Below are 16,221 nucleotides of genomic sequence, written 5' to 3'. Positions count from 1 at the left end.
CCTGGCGCCAGGACGGGGGGCGTGCCTTGAGGTCCCCCATCAAGCCCCGCCAGGTGTGGGACATGGCCTGAGATCCCCTGTCAAGCCCGGCTGGGTGGGGGGCATGGCCTGAGGTCCCCCGTCAAGCCTCGCCAGGCAGGAGGGGCACAGCCTCAGGTCCCCCAGCCCGGCACTGGGAGGGGGGAAGAGCCTCAGGTCCCCTATCAAGCCCCATCAGCAGGGGGGTGCAGCCTCAAGTCCCCCCTGGGTGGGGGGCGCGGCCTGAGTTATCCCAACCCAACACTGGGGGTGCACCTTGAGGTCCCCTGTCAAGCCCCACCAGTCAGTGGGGCACAGCCTCAGGTCCCCTGGCTCGGTTCTGGGGCGGGGGATGCAGCCTGAGGTCCCCTAGCCCAGCACCAGCATGGGAAGCTCACCTTGAGGTCCCCCGTCAAGCCCCGCTGGGTGGGGGGCATGGCCTGAGGTCCCCCGGCCTGGCGCTGGGGCGGGGGGAGAAGCCTGAGGTCCCCTAGCCCAGCACCAGGATGGGAAGTGCACCTTGAGGTCCCCTGTCAAGCCCTGCCGGGTGGGGGGTGTGGCCTGAAGTCCACTGTCAAGCCCCACCTAGTGGAGGGCATGGCCTGAGGTCCCCTAGCCCAGCACCAGTACGGGAAGCGCACCTTGAGGTCCCCTGTCAGGCCCTGCCGGGTGTGGAAGGCGGCTTGAGGTCCCCTGTCAAGCCCTGCTGGGTGGGGGGCGCAGCCTGAGGTCCCCTGTCAAGCCCCACGGGGGCAGGGGAGGGCATAGCCTCAGGTATCTGCTGATTGCTCATTAAGGCTCCTTATGGGAACTTGGCCTCAGCTGTGGGTGCAGCCATCTTTGTGACGGAGTGATGGTCAATTAGCACATTCCCTCTTTATTAGATAGGACTAGAGGCCCAGCTCATAAAATTCGTGTGTGGGTACAGTCCCTAGGCCTGGCCTGCGATCAGGCCACCTTCCCCCGTTGCCTGCAGCCTGTCCCACCCCCTGCCACCACCCACCCCCAGTTCCCCATTCGCTGTCAGACGATCAGAGCCTGCCGGCTGGGGGAAGGGACTGAAAGGTGGTCAGTGCGCCTCATACTGACTGGTCGAGCAGTTGTTCTGGTCGTTCTGCCGTTAGGGTCAATTTGCATGTTACCCTTTTATTATATAGGATTATATAGGATATGCATAACCTGTGAACTCAGACAATAGTACAGTGAAGGCCTGAGGGTGGGTGAAGGGGGTCACTGGGAGAAAAAGGACATCTGTAATACTTTCAGCAGTAAAGATAAATAAAAAAAAATAGACTTCATTCTCATTCTTTCTTTTACTCTGCTTTTTTAAAAAAATATATTTTATTGATTTTTTACAGAGAGGAAGGGAGAGGGATAGAGAGTTAGAAACATCAATGAGAGAGAAACATCAATCAGCTGCCTCCTGCACACTCCCTACTGGGTATGTGCCTGCAACCAAGGTACATGCCCTTGACCGGAATCGAACCTGGGACCCTTAAGTCCACAGGCTGACGCTCTATCCACTGAGCCAAACCAGTTAGGACTGCTTTTTTTTTTTTTTTAATCGCACTTATCATGACCTGCAATGATATATTTAATTATTAACCTCTTTTTTGCTAGGATACAAGACATGTGAGGGCAGGGACTTTGTTTATTTTATATCTTTTAATCCTCACCCAAGAACATTTTCATTGATTTTCAGAGAGTGGGGGAGGGAGAGAGAGAGAGAGAGAGAGAGAAAAAGAGACATCCATCAGTTGCCTTCTGCACAGGCTCTACCAACCAGGGCTGTGGATCAAACTTAGGTATATGCCCCAACTTGGAATCGAACCCACGGCTCTTTGGTGTACTGGACGATGCTCCTACCAACTGAGCCACACCAACCAGGGTGAGGGCAGGGACTTTGAATGCCTGCACATACCTAAATTCTGAGCAGGACCCTGACTGAATTCCCTCTCTGTTATAGGTGTGCCCTGTTCCCAGAGACAGCTGGTGCTGATTCTGTACTCGCAGACTGAGCTCAGCCTCGGTGAGTGAGGCAAACTCTGGCAAACTTGGGCTGAGGTACAGAGTAACTAGTTTGGGGCTTATTTTTACCCTTATTACAGATAACTTATAGGTGATTACTCTCCTATTCCATGTCTAAGAGATTGACATAGGCAGCCTCCTGTATTGAAAGGAAAACTGAACTTCCTTTACTGGAGTTGTCATGAGATGGTCTTTTCCCATGAATAAGGCAAAGCAGATTCAATGCTTTCTGGCTTCCGCCAGCTGCTTTGTGCTGCGGGTCTTCTGAACCTGGCAGTTCCCAAAAGCTCTCTTAACATGACCTTGTAGCCCTTAGAGACTTTCCGGATTCCAGTCTTGACTGTGCCCTACCAAGCCTATAAGTCAGCTTTAGAAAATCCTGTAGTTTTATCAGCCCTGCAAAGTGTGATCATGAACAGTGGTGAGGGTGGAGTGATTGAGTAGAGCTGTGTGAAGGGGAAGTCAGGGGAAGCTTAGAGGGAAGACAGCAGATAATGAAAGGGGAAGGGAACTCAATCTCTCTCTCTTTTTAAAAGATTTTTATTGATTTTTAGAGAGAGGAAGGGAGAGAGAAACATTGATAATGAGCGAGAAACATCAATCAGTTGCCTCCTGCATGCCCCCTACCAAGGATCGAGCCCCAAACCTGGGCATGTGCCCTTCCTGGGATCACAGCAACCATGCTTTGCACGGGACGACGGCCGCACTGGTCAGGGCGGGAAATCAACATCTTAAGAACCGATTGTGTATGGATCTTATTTACTCTAGACAAAACCCCATTTTGTAGATGAGGGAATGGAGGCTCAGGAAGCTAAAATAATTTGCCTAGGGTTCATAGCTGGGCAAAGCTGATATTAGAACCTAGGTCAGTCTAACTGTAAATACCATTGTTCTCCCTGACTTGGCTGGCTTTCTTTGCATTGCTAATCTCCCTGGAATACTGATTTTTCTTATAAGTTCAAGAAGACAGACCTCCTTAGAGATTCAGAAAGGAGGTCTAGTTATTTGAGGGGCCCAGCAGGGCAGGTAGCAGTTGGGGGTGTCTTCTGAGCAATGGCATTGCTCATGAGGGGATAAGAGGCTAAAAACGATAAGAAGAACCCTTCAAACAGGCAAAGGCCTAGGATAAATACAGAAGGAAACACCTGTTACACATTGGTTCCTATAAACACTTGGGCCAGAACAGACAGAAATCTGGAGAGCTGGGTTGGAGTTGAGAATCGTGGGTTTTTACCTTCTCTCTCAACATCTGCCCTTGGACAATCTCCATTATCCTATTTGTAAAATTGGAGTGCTCCCCACACCCCACGTCTATTGTGTGTACAGTAACCATGCAGGATGTTATAGGGAATCAAATGAGAAATGCAAGTTGGAAAGCTTTGTGAATTGTAAAGCAGCATGACCTAAATGAGAGAAAGTAAGAAGAAAATATAAGTGTCCCTTACATCTCAGTCCCTGACCTATTTGCCATTCCATTCCCCAAAGGTAAAAGGGAGGGTTTTCCTTTGGAAATCTGCACTGTAAATCTTTTCCCATGTCCTTCTGTCCTTCTGCAGGCCCTTCCCAAAGCTCAATCTTTTTAGAAGGGAAGGGATCTCAGGGCACAGAGACAAAGCCAGGCAGCATCAGCAGCCATGATTTGCAGCATGTTGGTTGCCGAATGCAGGTTTAAATGCACTTACACAGCCTGGCTCCAAGGCCACTGCCGGCACAGATATTAAAGCACTCTTCAAGAGCTCATTCCCAGCGTGTGTTTGCACTCAACCACTAGTTCTACTAATATGTTGCCTTGTTCCCTACTGTCATCTCAGAAGAGGAAGGCTATTCCTATTGTGGCTATAGGTTCTCGGCACCGCCCTCCCCACCCCCCAACTGCAAGTGAGAAAGGCACTTGCACATGTAGCCTCATAACTTATCAGAGGTCGTGTTTCCCACCATCTCTTTCTCACCCTCGGCCAGTGATGTAGGCCACTTTCTTAATACTATGTAACAGTGGGCATTCTGTCCTTCCCTCTGTCTGCCTGAGGGTGCACAGAGGGGTCTGTCCCCTACCTGGTGCTCTTGGTTAGCCAACCTTCCTTCCTATTCTGAATCTCCAGACTCTTGTTTGCCACCTCTTTTTGTCTGGTTAATCTAAAGTTTTATAGCTTCTGGCTTATTCATGTCCTGGTTGCCAAGTTTGGATCCTTGTTTGTTTTTAAGAATAGTTTATTGATTTTTAGAGAAAGAGGAAGGGAGAAGAGAGAAACATCAATGTGAGAGCGCAACATCTATTGGCTGCCTCCTGCTCCTCCCCTCTCCTCCACCACCCCCCGCAAGGCAACCTAGGCATGTACCTAACCTAGAATTGAACTAGCCACCTTTTGTTGCAGCTGAGCCACAGCAGTCAGGGCCCAAGTTTGGATCTTATTGTTCTTATAATAACTACCCTGTGAAGAAGTTCCACCGTTGACTATTTTAAAATTTGAATGATTCCACATTAAAAAAGTATATAAAATACTGATATCCATATAGTAGGGTATTTATCTAACATCCTCAATTTTGTAGAGCCCAACTAAAGAACAAGGAGGAGGCAAGTCATTTTCATCCTTACGCCCTTGCACAGCACTAATTTATTCTTACTGTTACATGTTACTATAACAAGTTTAGCAGTTTAGTTTCTATACCTCCATAAAATTAAAAGCAGCATATAAAGAAGCAGGGAGGAGCTGCTCTATTAACAGTAGCTAGTGGTGAGAGCTGAGAACCAATACTAAGGGAGGAGGTGAAAGAAGAATGATAAGAAAGAAGCTAAAATGAGTATGGAGGCCATTTAATTTAGGGGCAACAGCCCTACGGACATATCTGTGCTTCAGTAAGTGGTAATTTTAGATTGCTCTTGAAGGCCAGAGGTATCAGAAAATGTTAATTATAATGTCTATTATGTGCTATATATAAATTGATTTCATTTTCATAGCAACTTAGGAGTTAGGTGGTGATGTTCTCATTTCATAAATTACTGAGATTTAGAGAGGGACACAATAGACAGTGCTTGGAAGAGATAAGCTTAGAACCCAGAAGACTCTGGCTTCAGAGAACCACGATTTTCTGCTATCCTATGTTCGCTCATTCCCTGTGATCCAAAACCCTGGTCCTTTTCAGCCTCTTGGGCTAGTTGTTCTTTCCCCCTTTCTTTTATTCATTCTCCTATATAACATTTTCTTTTTAAAGACATTAATTCAGTCAGTGAGTATTTATTTTTTCATTTAACAGTACTTTTATTTTTTTAATAGATCTTTATTGTTCAGATTATTACAGGTGTTCCTCTTTTTTTTCCCCCCATAGCTCCCCTCCACCTGATTCCCCACCCCACCCCATGCCCTTACCCCCCGCCACTGTCTTCATCCATAGGTGTAAGATTTTTGTCCAGTCTCTTTCCGCACCCCTCACACCCCCTTCCCCCTGAGAATTGTCAGTCCACTCCATTTCTATGTCCCTGATTCTATTATATTCACCAGTCCATTCTGTTCTTCAGATTTTTTATTCACTTGATTTTTAGATTCACTTGTTGGTAGGTATGTATTTGATGTCATTTTGTTGTTCATAATTTTTATCTTTACCTTTTTCTTCTTCTCCTCCTCCTCCTCCTCCTCCTCCTCCTCCTCCTCCTCCTCCTCCCCCTCCTCCTCCTCCTCCCTTCATGCTCTAGCCCAGCCATGGGCAAACTACGGCCCACGGGCTGGATTCAGCCCGTTCAGCTGTTCTATCTGGCCCGCGGAGCCGAAAGAGCGGAGGGTTCTCTTGCTCTCCCCTCCGCTTCTTAAATTTGAATTTATATTAGTTCACACAAACACTCCATCCATGCTTTTGTTCTGGCCCTCCGGTCCAGTTTAAGAACCCATTGTGGCCCTCGAGTCAAAAAGTTTGCCCACCCCTGCTCTAGCCGGTTTGGCTCAGTGGATAGAGGGTCCCAGGTTCGATTCCGGCCAACGGCACATGCCCGGGTTGTGGGCTCGATCCCCAATAGGGGGCGTGCAGGAGGCAGCCGATCAATGATTCTCTATCATCATTGATGTTTCTATCTCTCTATCCCTTTCCCTTCCTCTCTGAAATCAATAAAGAAATATATTAAAAAAAAAAAAAAAAAGAATACCCTTCAGCATTTCATGTAATCCTGGTTTGGTGGTGATGAACTCCTTTAGCTTTTTCTTGTCTGTGAAGCTCTTTATATGACCTTCAACTCTGAATGATAGCTTTGCTGGGTAGAGTAATCTTGGTTGTAGGTTCTTGCTGTTCATCACTTTGAATATTTCTCGCCACTCCCTTCTGGCCTGCATAGTTTCTGCCGAGAAATCAGCTGACAGTAGTATGGGTACTCCCTTGTAGGTAACTAACCATTTTTCTCTTGCTGCTTTCAAGATTCTCTCTTTGTCTTTTGCCCTTGGCATTTTAATTATGATGTGTCTTGGTGTGGTCCTCTTTGGATTCCTCTTGTATGGGGTTCTGTGTGCTTCCTGGGCTTGTAAGTCTATTTCTTTCACCAGGTAGGGAAAGTTTTCTGTCATTATTTCTTCTAATATGTTTTCAATATTTTGCTCTCTCTCTTCTTCTGGCATCCCAAAAATTCGGATGTTGGTACGCTTAAAGTTGTTCCAGAGGCTCCTTACACTATCTTCATATTTTTGGATTCTTTTTCTTTTTGTTTTTCTGGTTGGGTGTTTTTTGTTTCCTCATATTTCAGATCTTTGGTTTGATTCTTGGGGTACGTTGATCTACAGTTGAGATTCTGTATATTCTTTATTTTAGACAGTGTATGCTTAATTTCTGACTGGTCCTTTTCCATTTTTTTGGCGTTCTCATTAAGATCCTTAAAGGTCTTACTAAGTTCCTCAGCGGTTTTTAGAAGATTCTTGAGTAACCTTATAAATGTGGTTCTGAACTCTATGTCGTCCAGTAGTTTGCTTTCCTCCATTTCTTTCATTGGTGACATGTTTCTTTGTCTCCGCATTTTGTTGCTTCCCTGTGTTGATGGAGTGGCTTTGTGTGGTAGGTGACCTATAGGGGCCAGTAGCTCAGCCTCCCCAATCACCTGAGGTGGACGCTCTTGGTACACCCCTTTGTGGGCTGAGTGCAAAGTCTTGGTATAGTTAAGCCTTGATTGCTGTTGGTACACTGGGAGGACTTGACCTCCAGGCCAATTGGCTGTAAGGACCCGCTGTGTCTATAATGGAAGAACTGCTGCGCTGGAGACACGCTTATGGTGCAGGACTTGTTTCAGTGGGGCTTTGGTGCTCACTGAGTCTGCCTCTTGAATGTGTCACTTATGGATGTGAGGAGTTGAAATCTGGTGTCTCACACTGACCACTAGGTACACTGGCTTCTGGATATCCAATGGGGTGCAGGTCAGCTACTGTTAGAGGCCACCCAGCAGGAACTACAGCGAGAACTACAGTTTTCTCCTCTTTGCTTGGGGTTGGAGGTTTTGGAGCTGTCTGACCAGGGCTGCAAGTTTGCTAGGTTAAGCTGCGATAGGGCAGGCCATTCATATGCTAAAGCCGCTGCTTGGAGCTTGGGTGGGTTTGTAGGTTGTGCAGGGCGGGGTCTCAGGGTGTCACTAGGCTAGGGCATGGCAAACGGCGATGGCTGCCTGTTAGCCAGCTCTGCGTCTCTGACCGCGTCCCCGCGTCCCAGCGCAGTAAACAATTATTCCTGCGCGCAGCCCTGCAAGCAAGCCTCCCTCACTTTCTGACCCGATGGCAGACAGTCCAGTTTCTCCCCGTAGGAGTTTGGGTCCCCCGTGTCTCCCCAGAAAGTGGAGTTTGGAGTGATCGGGAGCTTGTCTCCCTTCGGGTTGAAAAAAGCAGCGCTCCCAGTTGCCCGCCGCCAGCCCGATTTGCGCGCCTCCATACCTCAGCTTTTCAGCGCTTGTGCATGTCTCAATGCTCTTTTCTCTTTCCTTCTAGTTGTAGAACTTCCACTCAGCCAGCTTTCCCGTGGTTCTGGGTGATAGACGTTTTTGTCTTTTAGTTGTAGTTTTGAAATTGTTGTGCGAGGCAGCAGTTTAGGTGTTTACCTATGCCGCCATCTTGGATCCTCCAGTGAGTATTTATTGAGTTTCCACCATGTGCAAGCACAGTTTTAAGTGTTTGAAATATAGCAGTGAAGAAAATATTCTTCTCTCTTGTAGTTTACATTCAAGTGAAGGAAAATAGATAAATGAATACTATGAAGAAAAATAAAGCTGGGTAAGGGGATAGGGACTGTGTGATGAAAGAAGGCTTCTGTGAGAAAATAAAATCTGTGCAAAAATATGCAGTAACTGAAGTAGTAAGCTGTGTATACTGTATATCTTGGGGAATAACATTTCAGGCATAGAGTTCAACAAGTTCAGAGGCCCTGAAACAGGAGTATGCTTATTGTGTTTGATAAAAGGAAGTCAGTGTGGCTAAAGATGAAGAATTCACAAAGTTAGACAGGGACCCAGATCATGTAGGGTTTTATATTGAGTGAAATAGGAAGTCACTGGAGAGTTTTGATAGAATGACATACTCTAATGTCCATTAAAAACAAAAAAAAATCCCTCTGCCTGATTGTACCAGCTAGCTAGGACCTCCAGTACAATGTTGGATATAATTGGTGAAAACAGACACTTCTCCAGTTTCAGGGAGAAGTATTCAGTCTTTCCCCATTAAGTATGGTGTTAGCTGTAGGTATTTTGTATATAACTTTTATCAGGCTAAATTCCCTTCTATTCCTAGTTTATGGAGAGGTTTTATTATGTATGGATGTTGGATTTTGTTGTGTGGTTTTTGTCCTTTATTGTACTAACATGGCAATACAGTGATTTTTTGATATTAAAGCAACCTTATATTCCTAGAATAAATTCCACTTGATCATAGTGTATAATCCTTTTTATTTTTATATGGTGTTGGACTTGGTTTGCTAATATTTTGTTGCAGATTTTTATCTATATTCATAAGAGATATTGGTCAGTAGCTTTCTCTTAATTACTAATTCAGTAATTTTTTACTTGTTTTAGGTGTACTTAGATCTTCTATTTCATTTTGCGTCACGTTTAATCATTTGTATCTTTCTCATAATATGTTGTTTTGTCTAAACTGCCTAATTTCTTGTCGTAAAGTTGTTCCCAGTATTTCCTTATAATCCTTTTAACTTCTGTAAGGTCAATAGTGATATCACCTTTTCATTCCTGGTTTTGGCAATTTGTACCTTCTCTCTTTTTCTTGGTCAGTTTTGCTACAGTTTTGTTAATTTTGTTGATCTCAGTTAACCAACTTTTGGTTTCATTTTTTATTCCATTTCTTTTAAAAAAAGATTTTTTTCTTTTTTTTTTTTTAGAGAGAGAGAGAGAAGAAGGGAGAGGGAGAGAGCAAAACATTGATATGAGAGTGAAACATCTATTGGCTGCCTCCTTCATGTCTCCTACCAGGGATCAGCTCGAAACCCTGGCCTATGCCCTGACTGGGAATTGAACCAGCAACCTTTTGGTGCATGGGACAACACCCAAACCATTGAGCCATATTAGTCAGGGCTATTGATTTCTTATTTAAATCTTTATTATTTTCTCACTTTAGCTTGCTTTGGATTTAGTTTGCTCTTCTTTTTTTTTATAGTTTCTTAAGGCTTTATTTTTTTAAGGCACTGTGCAGCCCAGATGAACTTTTCTTCAGCTGGACTTACCTGTGGGCTGGCAGTTTGCTCTTGGTGTCTCTGGAAAAGAGACACTGTCTTCCCCACTCAGCAACAGTGGGGAAGACAGTGGTCTGTAGTGTATGCCTTACCAACAAGGAATGGGCTAGGGCTAGACCCATAGTGCTGGGCAGCCTGGATCCTGCCTGCCTGTCAGCACTGGGCAGGCCTGAGCTCTGTGTAGGAGATGGAGGCAGTGCAGCAGCAAGTCAGGTGACACATGGAAAGCCAGTCTCCCCAGGCTTCTGAGGAGATTTTGCCTGGTACATGGCTGGAGGAGACAGCTGCCCACCTCACAGACTTCAGAGGCTTCAAGATGGTTTTGGAGGCCTTGCAGAACACTTCTGTTGCCTGTTAATGACTAAGATTCAAAGGAGAGATTTGATTCCATTAAAGAAATAAGGCTTAGTGGTGTCTATGTTCACAGTGGTAGCACATATATATAAAATTATAGGCTGTGGTTTTCAGAGACTAGCTGATTGATTAAGAATGGACTGGGGAAAACCACACAAGAGCATAGAAAATCTAAGCCTCTGCCTGGGCAGGTGACATGACTCAAGCTCCTTTGGTGTATGTATACCCCACCTAATGTGAAAGATTAATGTAAGAGAGTTTAGAATTCACTGATTCAGTCTTGGGAACTGATGCTATCTGATGTGTAGAGCCTCAAAGTAGAAGAAATAACTTTTTAAGGTACATAATTTGTGAATTTGCCTTTTTTCCCCATTTAAATAGTATGTAGTACAAGTAGTATTTGGCAATATTTTTGTGAAATAAAGGCCACTTGGGAATATTTGTCGGGGGCGGGGAGGAGAGAAATAAGTCTTACATATAGATCCCATAGGGTAACATTGAAGTAGCAAGATCTCTGAGCAATACCTGAGCTTACTGGGTACATATTTGTGGCCTTTAGTTTTCTTATCTATAAACAATGAGCAGCTTTTACCCAGACTACTGTATAAGGCACATTTCAAATAACTGCTATATATAAATCTAAAGGACTATTAATGTTAGCAACTATCATGACAGGGACCTGGACAGAGTTAGAAGGTCTGAGAGTAGTAGCAATGCCTCATCATCCTTCAAGGTGTGGGGATGAATGTCTGCCCAAAGTGGACCTTGTAGCTTAATAAGGCAGGAGGTTCATTGTCTGCTAGTGTATTCATCCTATGGCCCCAAGAGAATTCAGTCGAGAAAATCTGGGGAGGCTGACAGAGTAGCTCATATAAGAAACAGCTGTCCTGGTTCTCTCCTCACCCAGGAATTTTGCCCGCATTTTATTACTTTGTTTCTCAGCTGGCTTTCTTGAGGGTTGCTGTCACAGAAAAGCAATAAGGCCCAGCTCACTTATGGGGAAGGAATGGTGTGCAAAGGGCTCTGGGCCCCCTTGGGCCCTGTGTCTCCCTCCTTCCTTTCCCAGTTTTCATTAAAACTAAAGAGGATTTTTCTGTCCTACTGGAGCATCAGGCCAGAGAGAAGAGGTACTGATAGGTCCTATAGGTCAGCAATCAGAGGGCAGTTCTGAGGATGTTGTCCGTGGCAGAGAAGCAGAGTCCTGAGCCTAAAGTGTTAGAACCCTGAGAAGAGTAGGACATGAATAAACAGGACTTATGATTTTATGATGGGCAAATGTAGAAAAATAAAACTATCCTACAGACTACCATGTTAACACAAAAGCAAAAATTGCTTCTTTTGAATTATCTGTCATTTTGTATTATCTGAGTCTCCACTCACCTCCCTTACCCTCATCCCCCTCTCCATTTTCCCAATTTGCATATCAGTCAAGAGTTATGATAATAAGTGCATAGGCCAAGGGATAAAAGTTACCTATAGTATAACTGACCTTTTGGGAGATTAATTAACTGTTTCTTTCCCACTGTTGCATATAGTTTTAAAAACCTTAGGCCATATGATACTGGGGAAAGAGAGGAGGCCTTAAAGCCAAAGGTTTGAGTCCTTGCTCTGGAATTTATTTCCTGTGTGACTAATCTCTCTGAGCTGTAGTTTTCTCATCTGCAAAATGGGGACAATAATGCCTATGTGGCTATTGTGATGCTGATAGGAGATGATGAAAAAATGCCTGGCCTGGGTTGTTGTTCAGTCAGGTAATTGAAGTAAATTCTGATAGCATGTGTTCATTGACAGATTGTAGTAGAAGGTATTACAATCCAGGCTTTTAACCCTGTTCTACTAACTCAACCTTGGGAAAGCATTTAATATCTTTAGGCCACAGTTTCCTCAGCTCTAAAAAGTGGGAATAAGGTAAAAAGTTGATCTATAATTGCTGATGTCCCTTCCAGTTTTGTGCCTTTAAAGGCATATTGGGCCCTGGCCGGTTTAGTCCAATGGGTGGAGCGTTGGCCTGAAGACTGAAGGGTCCCAGGTTTGATTCTGGCCAAGGGCACATGCCCAGGTTGCGGCTCGATCCCCACTCGGGGGTGTACAGGCGGCAGTCAATCAATGATTCTCTCTCATCATTGATGTTTCTCTCTCTCTCCCTCTCCCTTCCTCTCTGAAATCAATAAAAATATATTAAAGGCATATTGGTCTGTGGTTCAAAGGCATCAAAGAGTTAAAAGGAAAAAAAAAAGTCAAGTGGAGGCCAAAGGAGAAGCCTTAGCCTCAGTCCTGCTGAGGCCACACCAGGGACAGTTAAAAAGAAAGAGCCCTTATCTACAAAGAGGAGGTGTTGGGAGTGTCTGGGAGTCTGCTGCTGGAGCAATGAATGCCTGTCACCCAGCATTTGGAAAAGAAATATCAAAGAGAAGATGAGAATAGCCTAGGAGGTTGGAGACTGAGTACAAAGCAAGTGTGGGAGAGACCATGAGGCATAGAACCTTGTTTGTGCTCCATTACCCACTTTCTGGGTGTTCCCAGTCAAGCTATTTCTCTTTCTGCAGCCTCCATATCTTCATCTATGATATATTCTCCATCAGGTGATATATTCTCCAAGGGCCTCTTTAGGGCTTTCTAAAATTTCACTGTCCACTCTCTTCTGGCTCTTAAATTGTTTGTACCTAGTTTTTGCTGATGTTGAGTGTATCATTCATATGAGAAAGGTTCCTTAACCAGCAAGGCTTTATCTAGCCCTGGAGTATTTAGAATGCTCTTGAAACCACAATTTCAGGCCACTAAGATCATAAGTTTTCAGGTCGAGAAATACCTTGGTCCACCTGGTTCAATCCACTTATTTATGCAGCAGAGTAGAAAGACTACAGGCTTTGACAGCAGACCTTGAATTCAAATTTCTGCCAGTACTAACTTAATCTCTCTGAGTTATAGTATCATCATCTGAAAATTAGGATATTGATAATAGAGCAGGCACATAGAGAATTATTATGTGGAGGAGGAAAAAAAACAAAACATGCCAGAGAGGTGAAGTCATCTGCTCAGGGTCGAGCTCAGACCAAAACCTAGGTTTTATTGTGTCTTAGTCCAGGGTTTTCTTCTCCTCTGGAGCCAAGGTCATTTGTACCCACACAAATGTATTAGCAAAGATTGGAACTGAAAGCATGTCAGCTTTCTTAACATCTCTGCCAACAGCCTTCTCAATTCCCCTGTGGCGTGTGTCAATAACACAGCCCGAACTTGTTTTAGAAACAAGCGCTCCATAAGCACTCCTGCTTGATTTGCTTTGGCTGGAACAGGATCCAGATGCTCTTAGAAGAGCACAACAGACTCTCCAAATTAGCCCATTTCCATTCTGAGCCACTCGTAGTTCTGATCTGCAGCTGGCTGGGGTTTGTCCCCAAGTCCTCCCTACCTCTCATGTGAGTCACATTTAGTAATCATGCTATTTGCCTTTTCCCTCTTGATGGAAGTAACATTTATTGAATGCCCACCTACCATGTGCAAGTATTGTAATAGGTACTTTAAATTTATTATCTCCCTTAATTAAAAAATAAATAAATAGGGAAGGGAGAGGGAGAGAGAGATAGAAGCATCAATGATGAGAGAGAATCATAGATCAGCTGCCTTCCTGCAGCTGGTTCATAGGTCGATGTCAACCACTGAGCCACACCCCTCTCATCCTTGATGTTTCTTTTTTTTTTTTTTTTAAATATACTTTATTGATATTTTACAGAGAGGAAGGGAAAGGGATAGAGAGCTAGAAACATCGATGAGAGAGGAACATCGATCAGCTGCCTCCTGCACACTCCCCACTGGGGATGTGCCCGCAACCAAGGTACATGCCCTTGACCGGAATCGAACCCGGGACCCTTCAGTCCGCAGGCCGACGCTCTATCCACTGAGCCAAACCGGTTTCGGCTCATCCTTGATGTTTCTATCTCCCTCTCCCTTCTTCTCTCTGACATCAATAAAAACAACAACAAACCAAAAAAAAAACCAGAGCTCTCCACCCTGGAAGGGTGGCTTGGTCAGTTGGACCGTTGTCCCACACATCAAAAAGTTGAGGGTTTGATACTGGTCAGGGCACATACCTAAGTTGCTGGTTCAATACCTGGTCAGTTACTTCCATCAAGAGGGAAAGGGCAAATAGTAAGACTACTGAATGTGACTTACATGGCAGGTAGGGAGGACTTGAGGACAATCACATTGATGTTTCTCTTTTTCTCTCCCTCCCTCCCTTCCACTCTCTCCAAAAAGCAACAGAGAAAGTATCCTGGTGTGAGGATTAACCAAACAAACAAACAAACAAACAAACAAACAGCTGCTCTGTTTGAAGTGGGGGTAGGGAAGTGCTGTGATGGTAGAACCTGTTCAGCTTTCCCCTTACCCTCACCGAAAATAGCCCCTGCCTTAAACCTCCAGGGTTCCCAGGACCCTGACCAACTGATGCAGACCAACTTTCCCATTTTATAACTGTGAAATTGAGATCCAGCAAGGGAGCAGTAAAAAATATGTCTAAGGTTGCACAGTGAATTAGTGGTAGGTCTCCTGACTCTTAGTTTGGTGCCCTGTTCATAAGTGACCACCTGTTCCACTTCACTAACATCCTGTGCTTGGCTGTCAGGCTTCTCTTGCCTCCTGGCATCTGGTTCCTGTGAAGTAGGCAAGCCTATGGATGGGAGTAATTCTTTTTTTTTTTTTTAATATAATTTATTGATTTTTTACAGAGAGGAAGGGAGAGGGATAGAGAGTTAGAAACATCGATCAGCTGCCTCCTGCACACCTCCTACCAGGGATGTGCCCGCAACCAAGTTACATGCCCTCGACTGGAATCGAACCCGGGACGCTTCAGTCCGCAGGCCGACGCTCTATCCACTGAGCCAAACTGGTCAGGGCTGGATGGGAGTAATTCTTATACATATGGTGAGCATGTTTCAAGTTTTGTTTAATTCATTAATGTGGGAAACATCAGAAAGAGAATAGCTGAGAAACTAGATTTATGTTGTTGGTGGAAAAAGGATTGCTGAAATTAAATTGCTAAATTAAATCCAACATTGATTAATGTCCTAATGAAATGAATCTTTGGTGTTATCCTCTTTGCTTTAAAAAAGTGTACCATCTCAGTTTTCTACACATTAACCTCTAACTTTATAGTTTTTAAACACTTGGTCTTTAACCATTTGTGAACAGTAAGTCAAACAAACTTCCATACTCCAGTTGTGTCAGATGAATCTTAGGTACATATTTTAAAATGTTCTAACATGACTTTAAAAGGTCACACAATAATTTTTGGCCTTACTTCCAAGTTTTGGATTCTTTTCTTTTTTAAAATATTTTTATTGATTTTTTTACAGAGAGGAATAGAAAGTTAGAAACATCCATGAGAGAGAAACATCGATCAGCTGCCTCCTGCAGACCCCCTACTGGGGATGTGCCCGCAACCAAGGTACATGACCTTGACCGGAATTGAACCTGGGACCCTTGAGTCTGAAGGCCTATGCTCTATCCACTGAGCCAAACCGGTTAGGGCTGGGTACTTTTCTTTAACATATCCTATTGAAAGTGATCAGAGCCTATTATGTTAAAGAGCTAGAACAGGCCCAGCCCAGGAAATTACCTTTCTGCTCAGTTGTAGAGTCCCGACTTCTTTGCTAAAACTTCTGCAGGTAGCAGCCAAGAGCAAGATGTTGAGCTCTCCTGCAGCTCTGCTCACTGGCCTGAAGTTTGGCTTTTTTTAATCCTAGACTTGCTTCTTCTCTGGTCAAGGAGGTGTTTTTTCCTGCCTCTAGTTATTCTTAGGATCATTTTGGATTAAAAGTGGTTACAGAGATACTTGTGGAGGAAGTTTGTTTTTGTTTTGAGCACAGAGTTCTACTCAATGCTTTTTCATTATATGGTTTTATCTCCGAACATTCTGCCCATCTCTCATCCCCACTGTTACTACCCCAGGCCAGATCTTAATCATCTCTCTCTTGGACTATTTTAATTGTCAACTAATTCATCTCCCCACCTCCAGTCTTTGTTCCTAAAATATAACTTCCTTTCACTCTCCGTTTTAAGATACAGATCTTATTCCTACCACTTCCCTGCTCATAAAACTTCTAGAATAAATCCAATCCCCTTAGCATGACCTTC

General features: G+C 44.4%; 1 protein-coding gene across 4 annotated transcripts in view; it reads left to right on the top strand.

The window, feature by feature from the left end:
- Positions 1 to 16,221, top strand: part of RALY (RALY heterogeneous nuclear ribonucleoprotein) — a 99,680-nt gene that overhangs the window by 41,311 nt on the left and 42,148 nt on the right. The window contains exon 2 of one of the 4 annotated variants that reach the window (XM_080684720.1): positions 1,985 to 2,047. The exons of the other annotated variants lie outside the window; for them this stretch is intronic. The gene's annotated coding sequence lies outside the window, so the exon portion shown is untranslated. The remainder of the gene's footprint in view (positions 1 to 1,984; positions 2,048 to 16,221) is intronic. 4 annotated transcript variants of the gene reach the window in all.

This window comes from Plecotus auritus, assembly GCF_963455305.1.
Source record: "Plecotus auritus genome assembly, chromosome: 8".
In the NCBI taxonomy this organism is placed as follows: domain Eukaryota; kingdom Metazoa; phylum Chordata; class Mammalia; order Chiroptera; family Vespertilionidae; genus Plecotus; species Plecotus auritus.
The sequence above is the reverse complement of the archived record's forward strand: the minus strand, read 5'-3'. Positions and strand labels throughout refer to the sequence as shown.